Source organism: Equus asinus, chromosome 11 (assembly GCF_041296235.1).
Source record: "Equus asinus isolate D_3611 breed Donkey chromosome 11, EquAss-T2T_v2, whole genome shotgun sequence".
NCBI classification, from domain to species: Eukaryota; Metazoa; Chordata; class Mammalia; order Perissodactyla; family Equidae; genus Equus; species Equus asinus.
Window position 1 is genome coordinate 38,768,344 of NC_091800.1, and position 21,713 is coordinate 38,790,056.

Below are 21,713 nucleotides of genomic sequence, written 5' to 3' on the forward strand. Positions count from 1 at the left end.
TTATTACCCACACCTAGGCAGAGCAGGGCAAGGAAGACAGGTAATGAATGGGGAGTTACATCCATGCTGAGCAAGACTATCAGGCATCCAAACCTCAAAGCTCTAAATGTCCTAATCACCATCTCCAAGCTGTCAAGATACTAATAAAAGGAACGCTTAGCCAAGAGGAGACCCTGAGAGGCACAGAAAAAGAGTTACCAGAGGAGGACGAAAACAACTATGGTGAGTGTGTACACTAGCACATCCACTTTACTCGTATAAAATGAGATGTAAACAAGTTAGAAAATAATCCTGTAGGAGAGATCAAGAGAAAAAGCAAAATAGCAACAGAGAAATGGCAAAGAGTTCCTCAGGAGAGTCACAGAGAAGTGGCCCTTTACAATTGCAGCATTTGTATAAAATCCAGGAGTAAGCAGCAAAATTGCCACATCTTTAAGTTTAAATATCTCTTTCTTAAACAGAGTTAATTTGTGTCCCAGGTTCCTGGTTATGGGTCTCATGTTTCCCCTAAAAAATAACTTAGAACCTATAAGTGGGCAGAAGGAATTAGGGATTTTCTCCAGCCATAAATTATTTATCACCTTATTCCGCTCTCTCTTTACCTTCATTGGGATGCTTCCAAATTGACAAAGAAACCTATTTACTGTTAATTGATTACCACTCTAAATTCATTGACATTGCAGCAGTAACAAGCATCTGAAGTAGTTCGGTTGAGATTAGCTGTATCACATCACAGGAGAGGAGGCAAGATGTGGCTACCACAAGTTCTCACTGACAGTGGACTTCCAATTTCAAGTGCATACGCTTCGAAATTCAATACGACAGTCTTAATTTGTCTGAAAGACAAGTTAAAGTGCAGAGCTTCATCTTTGCAGCACAAACGATGGTCCATGGGAATTGTCAGGAAGAAAGAATCCTTACCTGTTCCACTATATGTTAAAACTTACTAAAAATATATAAAAACTCTTGAGAACATATCTGTTGATGGCATTGAAAAAGTTTTCATTTTTATTCAATTCTAGCTCCCCAAATATAATAAGCATTAAACTTTAAAGCAAATAAAATAAATGCAGCAGAATCTAGTGTTACATGGGAATAAGACAAAAATTCTACACTAAAAATGAGCACTATGAAGATGCATTTTATTTCACAGTATTTTTGCTGGAAATGCGTTGTTCATAATATTATCCATTCAATAGTAAGGTTTTACTGTAGAAATTGCAACTCGCCAAAATTGGGAATATTTCTTATCAAAGCCCTAGTTAATTGTAAGAGCGCCTGATGTCAGCAGTTACAAGAGCAAAGAAAAAATAGATAAAATTAATATACTTAAGAACTTTGACCCAACGTACAAGAATGACATTATATCGCAAATATTTTTAACATCAATTTATTCATTCAACAAATACAAATTGAATTCCTAGTTCAAGGCAAGCATTATTCTAACTGGAAGCAAGTCTGAGAATAAGCTCCCGCCCTTATAGATTGTACATGCAAAGCAGGATGGAGAGTGTTGTGGGAAAAACTATAAACAAATGTATTCAATGTTAAGCAATGATGCACGCTATGGAAGAAAGCGAGTTGAAGTTTGAGGAGAGTGTTGCCATTTTATAATAAGTAGTCAAGAAAGACTTTCTGACAAGGTGTTATTTTAGCAGAAATGTCAAACAAGTGTGGAAATAAACCACTTACCTATCTGGGAGAAGAGAGTTCTATGCAGAAAGAATAGCAAGATGACAGTTTATTGGCATGTTTGAGGAACTAAAATGTGGCCAATGTGACTAGCACCAAGTAGGTGGGGGAGAAAAGTTGGCCATGATGTCAGAGTTCGGATCAAGCAGGGTGAGGGAAGCCATTGTATAGACTTTGGATTTTACATTGTAAGTGGGCCAGTCTGGCTCCTCTGAAAAGAATGAGAACAAGAGGATGGGGAGAAGGTGGGGGGCAGGAGGGGCAGGCAAGACGACTAGTTACGAGGTTATTGCCGTAGTCCATTTAAAAGATGTTGGGAGGTGACAGTGGAGGGTGTGACAATTCAAAGGCAGGACTGACGTATATCCGGATGTCAATTTCCATAGAGAAAGAGGAGTCAAGGATAGCTGAGGTTTATGTCCTGGAGTTGCCATTTGTTAAGAAGGGGAAGGCTGTAGAGGAAGGTGTGCAGATTTGAGGCAGGAAAGTTGAATTCCATTTTGATCACATCAGAATTGAGATGGCTATTAGATATCAAAGGGGAAATGCGTGTGTGTATGTATATGTCTTTCACTGGTCCTATTACTGAGAAAAGTCATTGTTACTTCTAGTAAGGATTGAATCATGGATTAAAAAAAAAAATCTGAGGAGGAGATGCCTGAGGCATGGTGGAAATACTGAAAGACTACCAAACTGAAAGAGTTAAAATGCCACTAGCTGAAAGATCTCAGGGTGTCAAAGAACCTTTCAGAGACTCAGGAGCCTCTCATCTCTAAAATAAAGAAGGAGGACTAAATTCCATGAATGGATGACTCAGCTCTTCCAAATTCAAAGAGGATATAAATCCTCCCAAACCATTCCCCACAAATAGATCACTCTTGTCCATCCCAGAAAGAAAACACTATTTTGTAGATGATGACAATTTCCTCCTATGGGACTCAGGACTTGTTTCAAGGCTAAAGTTCAGAAAGGCCTGTGCAGAGGCCACACAATGGAGAGGGAGAAATGCACAAGCATCAGTTCCGGCGTGTTCCAATCCTGGCTCTTCTGGCAGGAGCTTGGTAACCTTGCTCAGATCTCAAGAAGTCTGAAGTGTCCTTACTTATAAGAGAAACCAAATAATATTGTTCTCACATAGTGGCTGTGAAGATCTAAGAATTAAAGAATTTAACACCACATAATATGGTATATAGTATAGTGTGATTTAGACTCTACCATATGATTAAGAACATACCATAATTGTTAGTTCCCTCCTTTCTCATTCCTATCTCCCCACTCGACAGCTAGAGGGGAGCTGGACAAGAACCAAGTCCTTTTGTGTCAGGATATGATTAGTCATGTAGGTGAATGAGTGAGAGCTCTCAAGGATACCAATTAATTTACACAGTGGGGAGGCCAAGAGAACTATATTTTTAGCATCTACTATATGCTAGGTATTTTGTAAACATTGCTTGAATTAATCTCCATAACAAACATACAAGGTAAATATTTTCATCCTATTTAATAAATAAGGAATCTGAGGCTCTGAAAGGTTAAGTAATTCAAGTAACTCACCCAAGATCATGCAACCAGCAGTTGTTTCACAGACATGCTTGATTCTGCAACCTCTTTTCACTCCATCGCTTTTTCTCTCTTGATGCTGTTCCCCACCCTGCCTGGGTTGCCTAGCACTGTTTTGAAACATTATGGTGGGACCAGGTCTCCAGACTAAGAATAGCCTGTGAACATGACCTGTCTAGACACGTGCCTGTCCTTGCCTCTCTCTTCTCTGAGTCCCACCTGCCACTGTGCTCTGTCTGTACTTCAGTTTTTATGATCAAAGCCCCTCTTTAAATCACTGTTATTCCTGATCAGTCATCTAGGCATGTCTCCAGCCGGCAGCCTGGTCTACAAATCTACCAGCAATCTCCTTTGACCATTGGTATTCAACTTTGTAGAAACCTAGACGTCATCTTTAAGTTTTCCCTCTGTCACTCCTTATGTCCAATTCATCACCAGGCTCTGTTGTTTCTACATCCAAAATAACTCTTGAATCTTCCCACTTCTCTCTCTTTCTATAGCCATCATCCTACTCGAGGTCATCAATCACCTCTCACCTGGATTTCTGTAACAGCCTCCTTACTGTTCTTCCTAATTTCTCTCTTCCCCAACCTTAATCTAGTCTCCATATAACAAAGTAAGATTTTTAAAGCAGAAACGAATTAGGCACCACTCCCTCCCCCTTTAAAATAACTTCCAGAGCTTGCCACTGCACTTCAAATATAATCCTTGGCCTTTTGGGTAGCATATACCACCCACAGGCCTGCATGACCCGGCTCTTAGTCTGCTTGCCCCAGTCGTAGCAGCCTCCTTCTACTTCCAGGAGAGGCAAAGCTCCTTTCTCTCTGAGATGTCACGCTGCTTCCCCTCCTCAAGCGTGCCCGGCTATTTCTCGTCCTTCCGGTTCCTACATAAATGTTACCTCTCTTTCTACACTCATTTCCATCGCTTTATAACAATTCACAGCTTGTCATTGCATATAGTTGGCTGCCAAAAGAAAGGAGAAAAGCCTTCCAGGCAGAGGTAAGAGAAAATGCAAGCATGTGCAAGGGTTCTGACCTGAGGCAGGAAAGAGACACGTGTGTTTGTGAAATTGAAAGGAAAATTTTTCAGAAGATGGCTTTTGTGTCTCCCATCAAGACTGTAGACTCCATGGATGCAGAGTCATATCTGTCTCCTTCACCTGTTCACGTAGCCTGGTACATACATGGCCTGATACATCGGAGTCACCCAGTACACATGCAGGACACGACTTATCGCCCTTAAAATCAGGTGTAAGTCACTCTGGATATTACTGATTAGTGCTTACTCAGTTTAATCTTTTTCTCAACAGCACAGAAAATATGTGGTATTTTCCTCAGAAGCTTGTATTACCTACCTCACATACACATGCTTTATTTGTAGGTACTGATGCTTATCTGCGCATAATTTTGTTATCTTGGTTCAGACTTAACCTTCATTTAATGAATCCATCACCCACTTTCTTCTCTAAACTGTGCTCCTACCCCAGCTCTGCTCTCCACAGGCTGTGGTCGATCGGAAATGTCACGTGGCCTCATCTTGGCTGACACGTAACTCACAAAAATAAGTATGTTGGCAATTCTTTCTCGGACTTGCTACTCTGACAAAGGCCTTATGAATATTTTATAAATATTTACTGATGGTGTGAGTACAAAGAACTAATAAGCCTGACTTCTTATTTCATGAAATTTATTTCAAAAGTCTGCATTTATTCAACCTAAAATTGTTATTTGTACAATGATATTTGTATTAATTTTCAAAAAGCCAAGGTAAAGACATAAAGTGGTAAATAGCATATTTTAGAATTCTGTGGAATTCAGAATAAATCCAATGTAAATATAAAATAACAGCTATTATTGAACACCTATTTAGTGTTTATATTTGTGCTAAATTATTTCACATATATCTTTAGTCCTATACAGAAGATATTATTAGGTTTTATAAAAGAGAAAATTTAGGTTTACTGAAATTAAGAAAATTTTTCAATAGCATAGAGCTGGTAAGTGGCAGAACCACAACTGTAATCACAAACCGGAGTCAGTTTAATGAATGAAGACCCTAGTTTTACAAGTAATTGAGTTTATGGGACCAGAATGTAAGTAAAGATATCTAGTTTTAAAAATGATCAGGTTTCAGGGCTGGCCCCGTGGCCGAGTGCTGCAGGCAGCCCAGTGTTTCGTTGGTTTGAATCCTGGGCGTGGACATGGCACTGCTCATCGAACCACACTGAGGCAGCGTCCCACATGCCACAACTAGAAGGACACACAATGAAGAATATACAACTATGTACTGGGGGGCTTTGGGGAGAAAAAGGAAAATATAAAATCTTTTAGAAAAAATGTTCGGGTTTGTCGTCTATTGCTATGCTAATGCTACAGAAAAATAGCTCCAAGATCTCAGTGGCTGAAGCAATGAGCATTTGTTTTTTTCATTCATGGGACTATGCATCAACAGTGGTTCGGCTGATCTTGGCTGATCTCACTTAGATTCTTCTGGGCTTGGCTGGACTCCAGTTGCAAGTCAAAGTCAGGTGTGTTCTACATTTCTTCATCATTCTGAGGCAAGAACTACCTGGGACAGGGGGCAGAAGTACAAGAGACTAAAACAAGTGGCAGCAAATGACAACACATTTAAAGCTTCTGGTTACTTTCACATTTCACTGGCCAAAGCAGGTGACATGGCCAGGTCCAAGCCAAGTAGCCAAGGAATTACACTTCACCAAATGGACTATGTGAGGTACTACAAAGTCACATAGTAAAAAGCATGAATGTATAAACCTATAATAAGAAGAGAGTGAAGAACTGGGAACCATAGTACAATCCACTACAGCATTCATGTCTAGCTGCTGAGTTCAAGGAGCAGTCTTGGATCCAGCTACTTAAAGACAAAATAAAAGGAATAGATTAGATCAACTCTTTTAAAACCAGTTTATTGACAAAAATACTTATTCTGAGATGTGCATTTACATATAAACTTAAAGATAAGTACATACAACTATTTTGAGAATATTATTAAAAGAATGTATCAAAAATAGAAGCTGGCAGTTCCAAAACTCTCCTATCCAATGTAAAATTGATTTACAGCAAGTCATTTTTAAACTGTCACATCAATAGCCATTAGCTACTAAAATTTATCATAAGGTGTTAATTCGTAGGTCTTGCCAGTAGAAAGATATTAAAGATCAATACAAAAATAATGAGATCCTATTTAATATGGATTTAATATGATGGGCTAGAAGAAAGTGTTCAAATTCATGAACGTACAAAAAGCTAGGAACTATCTTGAAAAAGTTGCTCATATTGTAGTATCTCTGACAAAGTAAGAAAGCTACAATTTATAAAAGATGATCAAAGATCTTGGGTAAAATTTTTAAATGCTAGAAGTGAAGTGAGAAAGGAAGAAACACATGCACAAAATCACTCAATTAATATCTTAGGCTGCCCTGGTGGTGTAGCAGTTAAGTTCACATGCTCTGCTTTAGCCTGGGGATCACCGGTTCAGATCCTGGGTGTGGACATATGCACCGCTTATCAAGCCATGCTATGGCAAGTATCCCACATATAAAATAGAGGAAGATAGGCACGGATGTTAGCGCAGGGCCAGCCTTCCTCAGCAAAAAGAGGAGGATTGGTGGCAAATGTTAGCTTAGGGCTAGCCTTCCTCAAAAAAGAAAATCTTAGGCCAAAGGAGATAAGAGCAAAAATTACAACAGCAAAAAGCCACCAAAATATTAATATGAATAACACAATTAAATGACCTTTCATACCTATTGTAAAACTAAAAATAAAACAAGCAGATAACAAGTGAAAATATTCATCATTGCCGTTAGGTGAACATCATTCCAAACATCTTATGCACATCCTATCTATATACAAGGAAGAGAGGGAGGGAGCGAGGGAGGGAGGGAAGAAAGGAGAGGGGAAAGAAAGAAAAAAGGAAAGAGAGAGAAAAATTTTTCAAATCTGGAACCATACCAATGTTACTTTTAACAAACAAATGTTAAATTTCCTTTGAATTATTTTTCCTTTGAAAAAAATGCAACTGAAGAGAATGCTGAACTTAAACTTTTTCTCTACCAGAGAGATATTAGCATTTTAAATATTAAGAAATTGGCTTTAAATTTTTAAGAGGTTGGAATCATTATGCTATTTAACAAACATATGTTAACTTCAGAAGAACATACCAATGCCTTGCTACAAAAGATGAAGAAATTAGTCTACTTCCAATTCTTCCCACTTCTTGATTTTTTTAAAAATTGTACTCAATTACTTCATCGTGGTTTATAACATTTACCTTTTCCTACCTCGTCTCCCACTGGCTCAAGGCAGCCATGATAAGTCTCTTGTTATTTCTTATTCCTGCCAAGGTCGTTCCTGCCTTGGGTTCCTCTTACTTACTTCTCCCTCTTCCTGGCACTTTCTGCCCCCAAATATTTGCCAGGCTGATATATTTTTGATATTCAGGTCTCAGTTCAAATGTCACCCTCAAACAGAGGCTTCCCTGACCTCTGACCTGCAAGATGCTCCACGTATCACCTCGTTTTATTTTCTTTAGAGCATTTATCATTATCAAAAATTCCCTTGTTCACACGTTATTTTCTGTCTTCCACACTACTGTGTAAATTCCATGATAGCAGAAATGCTTAGTTACCACTTCTTTTCAGGACTGTGACCCTTGGTAGGAAATCTGTAGTTTTCTCTGGATTGGAGAAAACTTGCAGAAGATCCCAGCAAACTCTCTTGTCTCAAGCTAGGCAGTCAGGATTCTGGAGTTTTATTTAATATTTTGCAGTTTTGTGTGGTTTCTCTATCCTCGTTGCACTAATGACAGTTTTTAAAGGGTTTACCTCTATTTTTCTTCTTGTTGCTCTTCCAGATTTTGACACATTTTAAGAGAGGAAATTTAACTAAAATCCTTCCACACCAACATCACCAATTTGCATCCTGCAAACATAGTAAATATTTTAATTTTCCTCTTCAATTTGTTTATACAAGACTGAACTTAAAAGGAAGAGATGATGATGGAAGCTAAGCAATGTGAACCACTTACCACCATTGTGAGTAGCCGATGCCTTTGGGAGTCAAACAAAGAACATAGACTCTTTCCCCCATAAAAAATGAATAGGCAGACCCATAAACGCAGTCCCTGGAAGTCCATTCATGGGCTCCTTTGAGAACCATGAACCACATATAAGGAACTCTGAGGGAATATGGATTTTAGGTCCGATTTCTCCACATTAACATTTTGAACCTCTCTCTCAATATACATGTAATACATTTTTCAATAATCTGAATTATTCAAGCCAAAATAAATTCTGCCACACTCTACCAGGAATTATCTAATTATAGCTATGACAATAAGTTAAAATTGGTAAAGTGTTAAGAACAGTGCCTGGCATATATGGAGCACTATATACATGTTTGACAAATGTATTAAAAAATCAAACTGTTTTGAAATAACCCTGGTGCTCTTCTTAGCTGCTCAAGACATGTGGATGCTGTGTAGCATAATTGCTAGTGAAACAAAATATATGCCCTGGTACCTATATTCCAAATGCATGCTACTACTGCAAAAAAAAAACATGAGATAAGCTGACACAGCGGTGCAGCGATTTTAAGGCTGTGATGTCAAGGACGGTAGAGAAACTCAAGCAGAAACTACATAGTTGATTTCAAACCCTTCCCAGGAACCCAAGAGTATAAGCTTCTCCCTTTTCCTAGTCCAGAGTTTCTTGGCTTTTCTTCCAAGTTGTCATAGTGCTAGTAAGTACCAGAGAGGTAAGATAGACATGGAATATTGGCGTGATAAGATTATGTAGGAGTAGCAGTACCTGGAAGTCTTCTTCTGCATGCAGCCTGATTAATCTATTTGTATAAAAGTTATGTTCTTTCCATTAATTGCTCTTCTTTTTTTTTGGTGATGAAGATTGGCCCTGAGCTAACATCTGTGCCAATCTTCCTCTGTTTTTTTTGTATGTGGGATGCCGCCACAGCATGATTTGACGAGTGGTGCGTGAGATTGTGCCCAGGATCCGAACCTGCAAACCCTGGACTGCAGAAGCAGAGCAAACGAATTTAACCCACTACATCAGTGGACTGGCCCCTGCATTCATTACATATTTTTTGGAACAAAATCTTCCAAATTGCTCCTAGACTTTTCCCAAAGTGGAAGTAATTAGGTTCCCTCTCTTTAAAAATCTGCATGTTTTGTCCCTAAGTATAATGCTATTACCATTAACTAAGTGTACTCTCGCGAAGACAACCAGAAATGGGGTATCTGTCGTCAATGGGGCAACTTTGATCAAGAACTTGAACTCCATTTGGTCAGAGCATTTCTCATTATTGACTGCCTTCACACTTGGGTTAGAATACCGCAAATCTTTCCACAGCGCAGCAATTTCTTTCCTAGTTGTGTCTCTCATTCCTCAAAATCTGGATGACCTGCACAGATTTGTCCCTCTGACCCACACTTCTTCCTCAACATCTCTCTATTTTTAAGAAATTTCTAAAATTGTATTTCCTCACTAAAAAAAGAAAAAGCCCATTGTTGAATTTTACCTTTTAAGAAACAACTGCTTATACAATATTCTTGAAGAATAATGATACTCTCCTTTATTATCCTTCTCATATGAAACTATATAAAATGTCACAACTTGCAGTTTCTTCTTAATCTATGCAGTGACGTTCCCCTCCCCTAACACAGTTGCTGAATACAGAAGCACATCTTTTGACCACTGTAGATAACTTTGCTCTTTTTCTTTGTTTCCCACAGGCAAAAAAAATCCTGAAATTTCTCCAAGATGGGCTAATGTATCCTCCAGCAGCAGCTCAGATGTTGGTCATGCCACCTAAACCAAAGGAGCCTTTTCTATATATCCCCAGACCATGAAGCTTCTATGTCTTTATGTGCCTACACTACCCCTCTGACTGTCAGTCATTCAGGGTTGCTGCATTAGCACACAACAGAGAAAAAAGAGGGCTTTTTAACTGCCAAACGTACCTCAGTCCAACGCCCCCTTGAGCCTAGTTTTATACACTAATAGTTGACCTCAATAATCTAGTATATGCAATCCATGTGACATTCTGCAACACTGTCAGTCTCTGTACCAGAGGTGTTCCCACTACTAATAGAGCACAAAAGTAATTCAAAAGAAACACCACATTTAGTTACACAAAACTCAGCAATGACCATACACACCACCCACCATACGTAAGTGTGCTCTCTACATTCACAAAGACCCTACCAAAACATTGCAGGAGAGTATAGCTAAGGCACTACCTGCATTTTCAAATGATATATGCTATTCTTTTTACTCCTTCAAATAAACTGTCTGCTACTATATTTATTCAATCACCGAAAACTAATACACTAATGCAAGTATAAATGTAGCCAGCCATGAAAAATAAATACCCAACAGCCAAAGCAGATTGTGTATTAAGATATGGGTTCTATCAAGGCAGGTTATTTCTGTAGGGACGTCATCCCCACAAATCCTCAAACATATATGGTGTTACACAACAGATTGCTCTGTCAGGGCTTCTGCCTCTGAATTCCAGGTGTGCTTGATTTTGCATCTGTTACTTCACGAGTGCATCAGACTTGAACGGCAAACCATATGGCTTCCCTTACTGGACCTACTTTCGATCACAAATATGCACAAATTACCACTACAGCGGCTGCGCCATCTGAAAATGCCAAGAGTGAATGGTGTTGGGTTGGGTGCACAGATATAACTCAACATGAGTTTACAGCAGCCCTGAATGTACTGTCTCTTGCTTCCCAGCTGACCCTGATCTATGGTATCTGGATAACAAATGTGCACATTTAGAATATTCTGTTCAGTTACAGCTCTGCGCTGGGAATCAAACAAGCTACAAATAGCCCCAAGTCCAAATACAGTAGTGACACACAGTAATGGTGTCATTATCAGGCAATAATTCTCTGCCTATCACTGACTCCCACTGGCAATAAAAATGATAGCCTGTAGCAAAGTGGCCACTAACAGACAGTAGCAAGGGGCTAGCAAATTACACTTGTACCATGATTGTATCTTCAATTAGCTTTGTGTGTAAATGTGAGTCCGTGTGTGTGTGTGTGTGTGTGTGTGTGTGTGTGTGTGTGTGCCTGTGTGAAAGTCCTAATGATACAGCTTGAATGTATGTATTTGGCCACTAGTTCCCTAGAAAATAAAATTTAAGTAAAACAAAACAGGAATGTTCATTTTTTAGAATCGTTTTCTAGCACTGCCAGCTGCCGAGTTATGAAGAGGTGTGTTTTCACTGCACAGCACTTCTTTTTATAACACAACCATGGATCTCCAAACATTCCCTCAGGACAAGATGCTTCTTAAGAAGGGAATTCTCTGAATGCCAAAAATAGTGAAGTGTTCCTATATAGTCTCTCAAGCAATGGAAAAGTGTTCAGAGAGGACGATCTATTTGAAATTTCCAAGCAAGGGGAAAACAGAAATTTTTTGGCCCTGCATATTCATGGCGCCTTAAGAAAAACTTTGGTTGAGATTGTTGTTACATCCCTTTTATCAAGGACTTGTCATCAACACTGCTTGAGGCAGTCTCAGACTATAAGCGTTTTCTTATTTAAGGAAGACAACAATTCGTGCTGCCCCACTGACGCTTTTATAAATTCCTTGTTTACAAACAGTAAATTGTTGACAGAGCAAAAGTGTAAAAGACAATCACAAATTTACATTATTTAACAACACTCAAAACCAGTCTAATTTTATGATTAGAGAAAGGTTACAAACAGTTAATACAAGAGAAACAAGAAATCTGAAAGTTCAAAATTGGAACCAAAGCTAGCAATATTGAGAACGTTAGTGTGCTGTTAATCTAAGTTTCCATGTCCTTTGATTGGCATTGCAAGCTTAGTGCTAATCAAAGCAACAAATAACATAGCACCAAAGTTGGCTGGAATCACTTGGCTTTCTCTGCTTCTCTTTACTTCCTAGTGTGGGGTGAGGTTGGCTATATTTCAATGTTATTTACTTACTTGTTATCAACTTAGGCAATGAATTCTACAGTCAAGAGCATCATATGCTTTCTTTCTTTTGGCTCATTGCATTGATTTAGTTCCTTCTCATTGGCAGATAAATTCAGCTTATGTAGTAGCAATTATCCAGAGGGAACATTAGTAAGATCCACAAGATATAAGGAGGTTGCTTAAACCTCCTTGACTATCTTTAAAATCTGACTTTGAGACTGTTTTTTATTCATGTAAGACGAAAATCTCATTGGCCTCACCTCATTAATCTTGAATGCAATGTCACAATTTACAGTCTATAGGTATAACTCTAATAAGCACAGATCCTACCTTTATCAGACTTAAAGTTAAAAAAAATAGCCACTTATGTTTGAGCATGAAAGGCTTAACAGAGACTCATGATTCTTGCCCAAGTAAAGTAAAGTTGTAATGGGCAGCAGTGGGAAGACTCCTGAAATGAAATCTACCATAGGGAGGCACGTGGAATATTGCTTTGTGACAAGTTGAGGTTGTCTCAATATTCATTGATTCTATTTGATTGCCCTACCTCCTGACAATTTACTAATTATCATTAATTATACACAAATAGACTGAACAGAATAGTACAGAATAGACCCCAGCCATGTGGTGATCAAAATAATGAGTTAAACCAAGGGACAAAGGGAGGAATTTGCTGCCATATCCTTAATAATGGGTGTCTTTAAATTTCTTACTTATTAGGTCATTAGAATTTAATAAACAAATATTTATACTATGTCTTAATATTGCCCCTTTCCAAAATTGCTAAATTTACTATTTATTTACCCAAGCAGACAAATTTTCTCTCCATTCACCTGGCTGTTTAAGAATTCCTTTTAGCAAAGAGCTGGAGAATCATAAATATTATGCAGCCAACAACATAGTTGACTCTCTTATTTCTAAATTATGAGACTTTACCTTATGCAGGATTGGACCTCCAGGAAATTGATATGATACTGTATGTCTTTGGCATTCTCGATGAATGCATCCTCAGAACTCTACAATCTTCAAAATTATGAACTCCATTAATTGTGATACAGATGCTGAGCAACTGGCTAGATTTCCTCACCAGGAAATGAAATTCATACAGTTTTCAGGCTAGCAGCCATATTACTCAAATTTGTATTGGTATTTTCAAGGGATATATTATTCATTATCTCTAGGAAGTAGGTATGTATGTTTTCCCTCATTCTAATTATGGAAGTTTGTATCCTTCAAGGAATACCAGAACCATAAATGCTAAATTTTCTAATGCTAACAATTGCCACAGCCCTAAACTTAATATTCTTTGCTTTTGGTAGGAACAAATAAGTTTTTAATGTCAAAGCAATAGTAACTTAAACCTGATCTTATGTTTATGTAGATGTTGAGTAAGTTTTATGGATTTTTATTGGATACCAAAGTGTAACCTTTCCTGTTTAACATAAGAATGTATGTAGATCCATGTGGTATTTTTACACATTGCTTTGAAATCTTTTAAAATAATCTGCAAAGTAAGAAGCAGATAAGATTCAATTATCAGTTACAGTGAACTAGAATGTAGTAGTTAAGAAGGTCACACTTAATTTTAAAAAGAAAGATGAAGTTAAGGAAATAAAGAGAAAATGATCAAATAGATGATCACTACGAAATACATGAGGGCCAGCCCCATGGCTGAGTGGTTAAGTTCGTGTGCTCCACTTTGGCAGCCCAGGGTTTTGCCAGTTCAAATCCTGGGCGCAGACATGGCACTGCTCATCAAGCCATGCTGAGGCGGCATCCCACATGCCACAACTAGAAGAACCCACAACTAAAAATTCACAACTGTGTACTGGGGGGCTTTGGGGAGAAAAAGGAAAAATAAAATCTTAAAAAAAAAGAAAGAAATATAAAGGAAGCAAGAAATCCAGCATAATCATGTGCTAATAAAGTGATCAGGTAGTAAAAATAAGTTTATCAAAAGTAAAAGGTAGAACACAAAAGTTAATGCATTTTAGATCTCATCAAGATGGTGACATAGGTGGTTTCTGAATTCACCTCCTCCCATGAACATAACCAGGTTTACAACTACTCTTGGAAAAATTACCCAATGAGAGAACTGAAAACTGGATAAAAAGAACCCCTGCAACAAGTGACAGTCCTGACTGAGGTGGGAGAGGCAGAAATTCCTTCTGGAGAGAAAAAGAGCCACCTTCCCAAGATGCAGAGCTTCACAGCAGAGCAAGAGCAACCCTAAGATACCCAGCCCTCCCTGGAGAAGTGGGGACTTGAGCAGGGGCACATTACTGCAATAAGTATCCTTCAGACTCAGCACAACTGAGACAAGTCTCATAATATATAGATTTGCTGGCTATTAAATACAACAGGGAATATCCCCAGAAAAGCTATCCACATAAGCTGAAAAAAGCTGGCTCTTAAAGAGCCCATGCACAAATTCACCTGTTTCAGAAAGCAACCTAAAATGACCAGAAAGAAAGATGCACAGTCCTTTGGTGACAAGAGACTCACCTGGAAGGTTCTGGGTGCATCTCGGTGAGAGGTAAGACCTCTCCAGAGACTGAGACATGGGCAGCAGCCATTGTTGTGACCTAGTACAGGCATGCTGACACAGATGCTGGGAGACGCCATTGGAGTTCTTTCTGTGGCCTCTTAGCTGGGGTATGCCACACCCACTAGAGCACCAATTTAATCCAGCTCAGCCAGGACAGGCAGCCCACCCTAGGGACTGGCCCTACCCAACAGCAAGCCCTCAGGCTACTTGTTGGCCATAGATGGGGTGAGTCAATCCTCTGCAGGCAGGCAAGTGTGTCCACCTCTGTGGGGCATGGCCTGCATGGGAAGCAGATGAACTGTGAGAGGTGAAGGTGGAGAGTGTAGGGGCTTCTGCAGAGGAGTGACTGGGTATGCTCCAGGGGGTTGGAAAGTGTGCATGGGCCAGAAATGTGTTGATGGTGTGTGTGGACATGTTGGGGGTGGGGCTTATCAGTGGCAGAAGATCCGTGCAACACAAACAGCCACAAAAGGGTTTGGCTCATCCTTCCAAAGCCTGGGCACTCCTGTGCCTGGGGCCAGCCCCACTCAGCTGCACTCCTAAGAGAGCTGACAACAGCCTTGCAGGCCTGAGATCTATAGAAATTGTAAGCCCCTAGGCCTAACTACCAGCCACACTGGGTGCCTACTCACTTAACAGAAAAACTGCACCTGGAATGTGCTATTAGACATTGCTGCCAACTGTGCTAGGGCTCCCCAAACCCAATTTACAAACAGCCAGCCAAGGAGGGAGAACTTAGACTTGCTGGGTACCTGCAGTAAGAGCAGCCCTGTTGAAGCAGAAGGACACATGTAGCCCACACAGGGGTCACTCCTGGAACATCTGGACTGGTGACAAGAGGGAAGGTCACTGCTGGGGCTCAAAAGGAGTCTCTTACATGAGGCAAATTCTCCAAGATCAGGAGACATAGCTGACTCACCTAATACATAGATATAAGCACACAGAAAGAGGTATAATGAGGAGACAAAGGAATACATTCCAAGCAAGAGAGCAGGACACCCCAGATAAACAACTAAATGAAACAGAAATAATCAATCTACCTGACAAAGAGTTCAAACAAAAACTCATAAGGATGCTCACTAATTTTGGGAGAAGGCTGGATGAACACAGTAAGAATGTCAACAAAGCATTGGAAAATATAAAAAAGAACCAATCAGAAATGAAGAATATAATGCTGGAAATGAAAAATTCACCAGAGTAGCAGAGCAGATGATATAGAAGAATGGATCAGCAAGCTGAATGAAAGACTAGAAGAAATCACCCAAGCTGAACAGATAAAAGAAAAAAGAATGAAAAAGAATAAGAACAGTTTAAGGGAACTCTGGGACAATATCAATGTATCAATGTACTAACATTAGTATTATAGGTGTCCCAGCAGGAGTAGAGAGAGACAAAGTGACAGAGAATCTATTTGAAGAAATAATAGCTGAAAACTTTCCTAACTAAGGAAGGAAACAGACATCCAATGCAGGAAGCACAGAGAACTCCAAACAACATAAGCCCAAAGAGGCCCACCCCAAGACACATTATAATTAAAATTTCCAAAATTAAAGATTAAGAGAGAATCCTAAAAGCTGCAAGAGTGACACACAGAGGAAACCCTAAAAAGCTATCAGTGGACTTCTCAGCCAAAATGCTACAGGCTAAAAGAGAGCGGCACGACATATTTAAAGTGCAGAAAGGAAAAAACTTACAGCCAAGGATACTCTACCCAGCAAGGTTATCACTCAGAATGGAAGGAGAGGTAAAGAGTTTCCCAAACAAGCAAAAATTAAAGGAGCTCACCAAGAAACCAGTTCTACAAGAAATGCTGAAGGGACTTATTTAAGTGGGAAAGAGAAGACCACAAGTAGGAATAAGAAAATTATCACACAAAAAAAAGAAACAGGAAATAAAATCCCTGGTAAAGACAAAGATATGGTAAACGTAGCAGATCACCCACCTATGAAGATAATATAAAGGTTAAAAGACAAAAGTACTAAAATTACCTATTTCCGTGATAAGAGGGTAATGGATAGACACACTCAAAGTAAGAGATTACATATGATTTCAAAACCATAAAATGTGGGATGAGGGGAGTAAAAGAGTAGAACTTTTAGAAAGAGGTCAAACTAAAGAGACTATCAACTCAATATAGATTGCTATATACATAGAATGTTATATATGACCCTCATGGTAATCACAAACTAGAAACCTATAATAAATAAACAAATAAGTAAGAGGAAGGACATCAAACATATTACTAAAGAAAGCCATCAAACCACAGAGGAAGAGAGCAAGAGAAGAAGAAAGGAACAGAGAAAAACTACTAAAATATCCAGCAAAAAGTTAACAAAATGGCAATATATGCATATTTATCTATAGCTACTTTAAATATCAATGGACTAAATGCTCCAATCAAAAAGCATAGGGTAGCCAACTGGATAAAAAAACAAGACCCATATATCTGTTGCATACAAGAGACACACTTCACACCTAAAGATACTCACAAACTGAAAGTGAAAGGATGGAAAAAGATACTCCCTGAAAATGGCAAAGAAAAGAAAGCTGGGGTAACAATACTAATACAAAATAGACTTTAAAACAAAAACTGCAACCACAGACAAAAAAGAGCACTACATAATGATAAAAAGAACAATCCAACAAGAAGATATAACACTTGTAAATATCTATGCACCCAACAGAGGAGCACCTAAATATATAACGCAACTATTAACAGACATAAAAGGAGAAATAGACAGTAACACAAATAATAGTAGGGGATTTTAACACTCCACTTACACTAAAGGATAGATCATCCAAACAGAAGATCAATAAGAAAATATTGGCCTTAAATGATACATTTGCCCAGATGGACTTAGTAGATATATATAGAACATTCCATCCAAAAACCACAGAATACACATTATTTTCAAATGCTCATGGAAGATGCTCCAGGATTGATCACATATTAGGCCACAAAACAAGTCTCAATAAATTTAAGAAAATTGAAAGGATACCAAGCATTCTTCTCTGACCACAAAGGTGTGAAACTAGAAATCAACTACAAGAAGAAAATCAGAAAAGCACCAAAAATGTAGAGATTAAACAAAATCCTACTGAACATCAATTGTCAATGAAGAAATTAAAGGATAAATCAATAAATACCTGGAGGTAAATGAAAATGAAAATACAACGTGCCAAAATCTATGGGATACTGCAAAAATAGTTCTAAGAAGGAAGTTTACAGCAATTCAGGCCTTCCTCAACAAACAAGAAAAATCTCAAATAAACAATCTGACAGTGCACCTAAAGGAATTGGAAAAAGAAGAAAAAACAAAGCCCAAAATCAGCAGAAGGAAGGAAATAATAAAAATCAGAGCAGAAATAAATGAAATAGAGACTACAAAAAAATAGAAAAAAATAATGAAACCAAGAGATGGTTGTTTGAAAAAATAAAAAAAAAGATTGACAGACCTTTAGCTAGACTCACCAAGAAAAAAAGAGAGAAGGCTCAAATAAATAAAATCAGAAATGAAAGAGGAGAAATTACAACAGACACCTCAGAAACACAAAAGATTATAAGAGAATACTATGAAAGGCTATATGCCAACAAATTAGATAATCTAGAAGAAATGGATAAATTCTTAGAATCATACAACCTTCCCAAACTGAATCAAGAAGAAGTAGAAAATGTGAATAGACCAATCACAAGTAAGGAGATCAAAACAGTAATGAAAAGTCTCCCAAAAAATAAAAGTCCGGGACCAGACAGCTTCCCTGGTGAATTCTACCAAACATTCAAAGAAGACTAAATACCTATCCTTCTCAAACTTCCAAAAAATTGAAGAGGAGGGGAGCCTTCCTAACTCATTATATGAAGCCAACATTATCCTGATACCAAAACCAGGCAAGGACAACACAAAAACAGAAAATTACAGGCAAATATCACTGATGAGCATCGACGCAAAACTCCTCAACAAAATACTACCAAATCAAATACAAGAATACATTAAAAAGATCATACACCATAATCAATTGGGATTTATTCCAGAGATGCAAGGGTGTTTCAACATCCACAAATCAATCAACATGATACACCACATTAACAAAATGAAGAGTAAAGATCATATGATCATCTCTATAGACACAGAGAAAGCATTTGACAAAATATAGCATCCATTTATAATAAAAACTCTAAATAAAATGGGTATAGAAGGAAAATACCTCAACATAATAAAGGCCATACATTACAAACCCACAGCTAATATCATTCTCAATGAAGAAAAACCAAAAGTTTTCCCTCTAAGAACAGGAACCAGACAAGGATGCCCACTTTCACCACTCTTATTTAACATAGTATTGGAATTCCTAGCCAGAGCAATCAGGCAAGAAAAAGAAATAAAAGGGATCTAAATTGGAAAAGGAGTGAAACCGTCACTATTTCCAGACGACATGAATTTATATATAGACAACCCTAAACAATCCACTAAAAAACTTTTAGAAATAATAAATGAAGACAGCCAAGTTGCAGGTTACAAAGTCAACATACAAAAATTAGTTGCATTTCTATGCACTAAAAATGAAGAAGGAGAAAGAGAAATTAAGAATATAATCCCATTTAAAATTGCAACAAAAAGAATAAAATACCTAGGAATAAACTTAACCAAAGAGGTGAAAGATCTGTGCACGGAAAAGTATAAAACATTGTTGAAAGAAATTGAAGAAGACACAAAGAAATGGAAAGATATTCCATGCTCTTGGATTGGAAGATCAACATATTTAAAATTTCCATACTTCCTAAAACAATCTATAGATTCAATGCAATCCCTATCAAAGTTCCAACAACATTTTTCACAGAAATAGAACAAAGAATCCTAAAACTTATATGGAACAACAAAAGACCCCGTATAGCCAAAGGAATCCTGAGAAAAAAGAGCAAAGCTGGAGGTATTATACTCCCTGGTTTCAAAATACACTACAAAGCCATAGTAACCAAACAGCATAATACTGGATCAAAAACACACACATAAATCAATGGAACAGAATCAAGACCCCAGAAATAAACCCACACATATATGGACAGCTAATTTTTGACAAAGGAGCCAAAAACATAAAATGGAGAAAGGAGAGTCTTTTCAATAAATGGTGTTGGGAAAACTGGACAGCCACATGCAAAAGAATGAAAGTGGATCATTATCTTACACCATGAGCAAAAATCAACTCAAAATGGATTAAAGACTTGAATGTAAGATCTGAAACCATGAAACTTCTAGAAGAAAACATAGGCAGTGCATTCTTCAACATCAGTCTTTGAAGCATTTTTTTCAAATACCATGTCTGACCGGGAAAGGGAAACAACAGGAAAAATGAGCAAATGGGACTACAGCAAACTAAAAACTTCTGCACGGCAAAGGAAACCATCAACAAAACAAAGACAACCTAACAATCGGGAAAAGATATTTGCAAACCACATATCAGATAAGGGGTTAATATGCAAAATATAGAAAGAGCTCATACATCTCAACAACAAAAAAACTAACAACCAAATTAAAAAATGGGCAAAAGATCTGAACAGAGATTTCTTCAAAGAAGATATACAGATGGCCAACAGACAAATGAGAAGAGCTTCAACATAATCAACTATCAGGGAAATGCAAACGAAAACTACAATGAGATATCTCCTTACTCCCATGAGAATGGCTATAATGAACAAGACGGGAAACAACAAGTGTTGGAGAGGATGTGGAAAGAAGGGAACCCTTGTACACTGCTGGTGGGAGTGCAAACTGGTGCAGACACTATGGAAAGTAGTATGGAGTTTCCTCAGAAAACTAAGAATAGATCTACCATATGATCCAGCTATTCCACTGCTGGGTATTTATCCAAAGAACTTGAAAACACAAATGCATAAAGATACATGTACCCCTATGTTCATTGCAGCATTATTCACAATAGTCAAGACTTTGAAGCAAACTAGATGCCCATCAAATGATGAATGGATAAAGAAGATGTGGTCTATATACACAATGGAATACTACTCAGTCATAAGAAATGATGAAATCTGGCCATTTGTGACAACATGGATGGACCTGGAGGGTATTATGCTAGGTGAAATAAGTCAGAGGGAGAAAGTCAAATACTGGATGATCTCACTCATAAGTAGAAGATTAAAAACAATGAAAAACACACAGCAACAGAGATTGGATTCGTGGTTACCAGAGGGGAAGGGGGGAGGGAGGAGGGTGAAAGGGATGGTTAGGCACCTGTGTGCGGGGATGGAATGTAATTAGTCGTTCTGTGTCGAACATGATGTAATCTACACAAAATTCGAAATATATTACGATGTACATCTGAAAGCTATATAATGTTAGAAGCCACTGTTACCGCAATAACAAAATAAATTAATAAAAACGATTAGTGCATTTAACATTTCAAGTGCCTAATGATTAAGTAATTGGGCTGCTGTTGTTGAGAATGCAGCCCTTCAAATGTGGTGATTCACTCTTCAACAAGAGGTAAAGACTTATGAGCTGATGCTATAAGCAACTGTTCCATATTTCCCAAAGTTCTGAGACTAATGGCTGTGCTCGAGCGGACACTGCACCCCAATGGCTATTCTCTTCTTCTTCCTTAATATTTCCTTCTTCTGAATTTTTGCTGGCCACCCAGAATATACCAACTCTCCAGGCTCCTATGCAGCTAGGTGTGATGATCGATCCAAGTTTACACAATGGGTTATAAACTGAAGTCAAATAGCAGTTTCTTAATGCTTTTTTAAGAGTCAACTAATGTCCACATTTTACCCTGTTTTCAACTGTTTCTTCTTGATGTTGTCTGGAACGCTAACGTGATGACAGAAGCTAGACTAACCATTCTAGACCATAAGCTGACCTTAAAAATGGCAGCCACAAATGGTAGAAGAAGACAGAAG